The sequence below is a fragment of the Nicotiana sylvestris genome, chromosome 8 (assembly GCF_000393655.2).
Source record: "Nicotiana sylvestris chromosome 8, ASM39365v2, whole genome shotgun sequence".
NCBI classification, from domain to species: Eukaryota; Viridiplantae; Streptophyta; class Magnoliopsida; order Solanales; family Solanaceae; genus Nicotiana; species Nicotiana sylvestris.
In genome coordinates, this window is record NC_091064.1 from 90766828 (window position 1) to 90773801 (window position 6974).

Consider the following 6974-nt stretch of genomic DNA (forward strand, 5'->3'; position numbering starts at 1 on the left):
AAGAGAGAACTACGAAAAAGTTTAAAAAATATTTATAAATTATATTACAATAATTTGTTTATGCGTAAAATATTTTAAAACTTGTACACGTGTAATGTTGGGTTGGCTTAGTTTCAGTTTGACTTTTTTTCTTTGTTAATACCAAACCAAACCAATTATGGTCGAGTTTTTTTTCCTAACACCAAACCAATTTAAACCAAATCATAGTCTGGCTTTTTTCCTTCTTTGACTCGGATTATCGGTTTGGCACGATTTATCGATTTACTTTGTATATCCCTAGTGATATAAAAGAAGAATCTATGTTAAATTTTATTAATTTTGGCCAAGATCATATTTTAGAGATTAAATCCAAATATATGGACTTAATTTCAAGAAGCACAAGAAGTCCAAGAAGCTTCAAGAAGCCAAGATTCTTTCCTTCTTAAAATAGAATTTATTTTGTTCCTTTTAGAATAAGGATTTTCCTTTTAGTAGGATTCTAGTTTATTTTTCTTGTAGAATAGGGATTTTACTTTCCTTGTCTTTAGTAATTTTATTTCCTTATTAAAATAGGAATTGTAGTCATCGAAGAAGAGACCCTAGACCTATATAAAGTTTTCTCATGCCTTATAGAAGAGGAATTCACCTTTTAAGGTTTGTCTAGTTTTACAATAGAGTATTTTTCTATATTTTGTCTTCTTTATCCTTGTTTTTTGTTACAAGCAAGGTGATGATAGTCTTTAGCTTATTTTCAATTGCGTGTGGTATTTCTTTATTACGTTAATTGATTCCAAGTGGTGACTTTAGGAACTTGTTTAGTTCTTGATCTTTCTAGAACATGTTTCTTGATCTAAATTCGTTCTTTTGATATCATAGAATTATAACTATCATTGAAATGGTGCAACATTGCTATTTACTTGTTTTGAACGAGTAAATAGTCTTTCTTATATTTCAGATCGTCATCTTTCACCTCGTTTTTGAATCATGAAATTTCGAGTCCTAAAACACGAGATACGTTATTTCTTAAAATCGACCCACAAACTATGTTTTTCATTTTAAGATCTTGATCCTGGTCGGTTGGTTCTTTGTTAACTCAAATAATCACATCAATTTGGTATCAGAGCTATAACTCACAGGTCTACCTTGACGAAATTATCATGTTTAAGATTCAACCAAGAAAAGGATTCTTTGTTCAAGAAGATGAAGAAATGAGGCAACTTGAATCTCTTTTGCACACTAGATGTACCTCCTATAGAAAAGTTTGTTAGTTGATCATTGATCGTGGGAGTCACATAAATATTGTTTCTGAAGAAACGATTACAAAACCTAGCTTGTCAACTAAACTTCATCCATATACTTATAGCATCAAAGTTGAAGATAATGATGGTTTAGAGGTAACTCGTCAATGCCTAGTCTCTTTTTCTATTGGCAAGATCTATAATGACCATATTTGGTGTGACGTAGTGAAGATGGATGCTTGTCACTTATTACATGGATGACCATAGATGTATGATAGGTGTGCTAAATATGATGAAAACCTTAACACCTATTCTTTTACAAAGGATGAACATAAGATTATTTTAGTATCGCTGAATCCCAAAGAAATTGCTAAAAATCTAAAGCTCAATGATGATTATTTTCTGATCAAATTACAAATAATTGGTCCAATCAATAGAGAAAAGTCTTTGAACGTTGGTCCAATCAAGGAGGAAGAGCATGAACTAGATCTACAAGTTGAGGATTTACCTCCAAAGTTTGATGATGATCCGTTGGAGCATCCCATATGTGAGCTTAAGTTTCCAACAAATAGAGATGCTCAACATAATATTATTTTGATTGCTAATTCAATCCTTCCAAACGAGGCTGCATATTGCATTAATCCAAAAGTCTATGAAATTTTGCAAATATAAGAGGTAGGGTTGCTTAAAAAGGAGTCTATAATGGAGGATTTGAGTTTAGATTTTATTCCAGCCTTTTTAGTGCCTCCAAAGAATGAATATTTTCAAGCATATGTAGGAATAGGAAATCTTGACACAAATTCCATCAATGGTTATGATCTAGTTAAATACGAGAGCGATGTTGCTGATGAATTATCAAGAAGATATACTTCGATCTCCAAGCTTGATCCAAAGGTACTTCAATTTGATTCTTCTAAAGGTTTTTGTGGTACAAAATCAGCTTTTTGGGGCATATCCCATAAGTACCACATTGACATGGAGAAGTTCAGGATTCTTGAAGATCAAAAGAAAATAATTTATGGTTATGAGTTAGTATTTAAAAATCGATTTAAGAGGATTCACTGAAGGAATATTGGTACAAACATACTATTGAGAAAGTGGGATTTAGTTCGTCCACATGCTAAGCTTTGTTACAATACGATGGAGCTCTTGTCAAGTTAAAAAAGTGTAACTTAGAGCCTGGTGAATATGAGTTCAACCAAATAATGGAATTTTTCAATCTTGTGCCATTTGTGGAGCCTTTAGACTCGAGGACGAGTCTTTATCAACCAGGGAGAATGATGTAAAAGAATAATCTATGTTAAATTTTATTAATTTTGGCCAAAACTATGTTTTAGAGCTCAAGTCTAAACATATGGACTTAATTTCAAGAAGCGCAAGAAGTCCAAGAAGCTTCAAGAAGCCAAGATTCTTTCCTTCTTAAAATAGGATTTATTTTATTCTTTTTAGAATAAAGATTTTCCTTTTAGTAGGATTCTAGTTTTTTTATCCTTGTATAATAGAGATTCTACTTTCCTTGTCTTTAGTAATTTTATTTCCTTATTAGAAATTGTAGTCATCGAAGAAGAGACCCTACACCCATATAAATTTTTCTCATGCCTTATAAAAGAGGAATTCACGTTTTTAATGTTTGCCTAGTCTTACAATAGAGTATTTTCTCTATTTTGTCTTCTTTATCCTTGTTTTTTGGTTCCAAGCAAGATGGTGATAATCTTTATCTTGTTTTCAATTGCGTGTGATGTTTCTTTATCACGTTAATTGATTCCAAGTGATGACTTTAGTGTTTAGTTCTTGATCTTTCAAGAACACGTTTTTTGATCTAAATTTGTTCTTTGAATATTAACTATCATTGAAATAGTGCAGCATCGTTATTGACTTATTTTGAACGAGTAAATAGTCTTTCTTCTATTTCAGATCATCATCTTTCACCTCAATTTTTAATCATCAGATTCCGAGTCCTAAAACTTGAGATACGTTATTTCTTAAAATCGACCAACACACCACGTTTTCGTTTCAAGATCTTGCACATGGTCGGCTGGTTCTTTGTTAACTTGAAGAATCATATCACCTAGTTGGATTATTGAAATTCTAAAAATATGTTTATGTTTCAGAACTTACGATTCAAAATCTAAAGTTGCATTAAAGAGATTGAACTATTTAAGATTCAAATTTTTGAAGTTACCTTTGAAAGATAGAAGAACTTCATATTTGATTTCTGAAGTTGTATTAAAGAGATTAAAATACTTAAGATTCAAATTTCTGGAGTTGCATGTGAAAGATAGAAGATTTGCAAATCCGATTCTGAAGTTGCATTGAAGAGATGGAACGGCTTCAGGTTCAAGCGGATACATTTTGCAAAAAATTATACAATGCGGATATAAATTCAATGATGGCCCCAAAAGTGGTAGGTATAAAAGTTCCCCCAAACATACTATTGTTGCTTCAGTACATGTAAAAATTTAGAAAGGATATGTTTATCCTTAAAAAGTTAAAAACAATTTTGTTAAGCATGATTACCTTAAAGCATATTTCCAAAAAGGATGATCTAGTGATTAAGGCTAGGAATTATAACCTTTATGATAGAATTCGAGGGTCCATCAAACTATATAAAGAACTAAGTTGTCTATTAGTTCCCACAAAACACACGTACACTACAGTAAGTAAATGACAAGATGGAGTTTTACATGGAAAACTCCCAGCTCACGGGATCAAAAACCACAACCTACCCTTGTAGGATTTCATACCCCGGCTCGACGTGGTGCTCTGCTCCGAGTTGGGGTCTTGCACGACTAGACGTTCCAAGAAGTGGATTCAAAGTAGTCGTGCAAGTGGGATCGATGATTGTTCGGTACGCTCTCTCTTTGAGGCTTCCTTGGCCAAAGAGGGTCCTCGAACTTCGGAGATCTATGGCGTTTTTTCATCCCTCCATGCCACTCACTTTGTCCCTTGGGGATATCAGTGTGGAAGGTTGGGATGAAACTTCTGAGGATGCGTGTCCGGAGGCACCTGTTGTGGACTTTCGAAGGTGGCTCAGTCTTCGAGATTTCACGTTGTGTGTGCATCCCTTTGTCTCTTCCTTCAGGCGTAGAGATCCTCCATAGCCTATTGTAATTGTATGTAATGACCCCTCGAGGTCTGCTTGTAAACAAATTTTGATGAATAAGAATATACTTCACTGACTTCTGCTTTCCTTATTTTTGTATGCTTTCGTACCTTTTAAGGCCCTTTGAACGCCTTCTTTTGTTTGTTGGCTACTGATATTGGATTTTGGGCACGGGCGTTTGTCCCGGTCTTCTGCTGATCGACATGGCTCTCTTTTGAACCTATCATCGTACTTTAGGCCAATCCCGAATTGATCTGATTGGCCCGGGCTACCAAGGTCCTCCGAGTTGTATGGAGACAATGAGTCAAATTCCGGATACTTCTGCAAAGTTATCCTAAATGAAGGTCAGCTTCGGGTACCCGAGGGTCTTTTTCGATCTTGACGCAGATAGCCCCTTTAGAATGTATAGGATAGACTTCTGTTGAGGAGTTTTCCTGTTTTTTGGCGCTTCCACGGACCTTCGTGGAGCTTTCGCGATCGGAGCTTCCTGTGTTTATTCCTCTTTTCAGAAAGAGGGGATCACGAGACCAGGTACTTGTGTTGCGTCAAGTGTTGGCATTTAAAGCTTCCCGAATTCCGGCTTCTTTGGGTCGGGGGGCTCTTGAAGTAGTGTGCTACCTCGAGCTTCCAGATAATATGAACGGCCCCTCGAGTCTTGACTTCTTGTTGAATGATACTTGCTGGATTGGGTATCGATCCGTCTATCTGTATCGAGGCTGTTGGCTTCCTGGGCTTCGCCTCGGGCAGGCAAGTCGTCGCTACTTCTCGCATATATGTGGGGCGGCTTCATCTTCTTTTCAAGATTTCACTATTTTTAGATCGTCGCCTTTCTGGTTTGGCATAGGGTACTTCATCTCTTTAGGCGCAAAAAGTGTTGGTGCGTACCCTTGCTTTGACATGTTAGTTTCACCATAGTCGTGGGAACCACTTCGGGGACAATCTGGCGGGGGACGGAGGGTGCTGCTCTTGGTGCTCAGGAACTGAGGGAGTTCGCTCTGGAGACGACGTCCTTGATAAGAGAGGAACACCTGGAGATGGCGAGGAGATACTGTTAGTGGAGCGAGGGGATAACATTGTAGGTGCTTTCCCCAAATGAGGGCATTGCAGACACCACTGATGGATTCTTGAGCGTATACCTATACCCTTTCGCATTTGGCCCCCCTGATAGGGTTGTGCTTGATTTTTGCTTGAAGTATCTGGTTACCCTAGCACAGATTCATCTGTCACTTTGGAGAATGGTGTTGATGATGAGGTTCTTCGCGGAGAAGGCCGGGCTTGAATTGATGCTTGATTGCCTCGTTAGGCTATATCGGCCCTTTCATCATCGAGGCCTGCTAACTCTGAGGTGTCCTTCGTCCACGCGCCTTGTTGTGGATGACGAGGAAGGTGGGGATTGAGAGTTGGCCAGTCGGTTTATCTGGGTTTGGACGATCGATATTATCCCTGTAGAGGTTTTGCCATTTCTCGAATGGTGGAATCATGCACGTGAGTGAGGCATTTGGCACTTTTTCAGATTTTGCCTATAACGGAAATCAGCTGAGTAATAATGTTGTCTCCATTGTTGCAGCAACTTCATGGATTCCGGGTGAAGTCCATGATCTGCCCCGCTGGGTCCGGAGGCTGGTGACCCATTCGTCCACCGACAAGCATAGGTGACGAGCTGTACTTCGTACCGGATGGGGAGTGCAATACCAAGGTATGTGCGTATGCTGCCTTTGCCTTGCCTTCGTATACCCGAGGTAACACTTTCCCCTTCCATTTGTGCTGGATTCGCCGTTTGTAGATATCGGGCGGTTCCTTGGGATGAGGCAATGTTCTTCCGAAAAAGGGAAGGAGTCATTGGCCTCCGGGCCGAGGGACGATGGAAATAAGAGGGATCGGAACCCGCGATGTGATGGAGCTTTTACTGGTGCTGGTCGGGCTCACATTTTCAAGGAAGGGGCATTGCCCGAGTCTGCTGCTCCCGGAGTGCCTAGTTCCCGGCTGGCTTTTCCTTTGAGTTAATATGCCGTGCCCGAGGTTGATTCTTTTAGGGCCATAGGGGCAGGATCAACAAGAATGTGTTTCGACTTCGAGGAAGTCCGTCGGCTTCACTTTGTGGTGAGTTTATGCATAGTTTCCCTGTATCCTGTGTCGTCCTCCCTCTATTGAACCTTCCTTGTGCAGGCCTATGATAGGCTTAGGTCTGAGCTACTTCGTCAAGGGGCCAAGATTTAGAATATTCTGGATGAGGGCGAGTCTCTTAGGCTCCATAGCTAAGAGAAGGAAGTTGAGCTACATCATTGGCGATATGAGGCGTACCGGAGCTCAAACTATGAAAGCTATTTGATAGAGCAGGTAACTTCCTGTTGTACGTGTTTCGCTCCTTTCTAGCCTTATGGTTAACCCCTTTGTTATATCAGTTGCAGAAAAATGTGGAGGCCTTGGAGTACCTTAAGGGCGACGTCAACCGCATCAGAGCTGCATATGGGGAGCTAAGGGCTCAAGTGCAGGCTCAAGCTTTGGAGGAGATGAGTGTCTCGGCCAAGGTCCCAGCTTCGAGGTCCAACTCCGCTTGACTCGTGACAATGCCAAAGTTCAAGCGGATATGATTGGGAAACTCGAATCTGATCTTTCGAAGGTTAGAGCTGAGATAATTGATGCTCGGGCCAAAG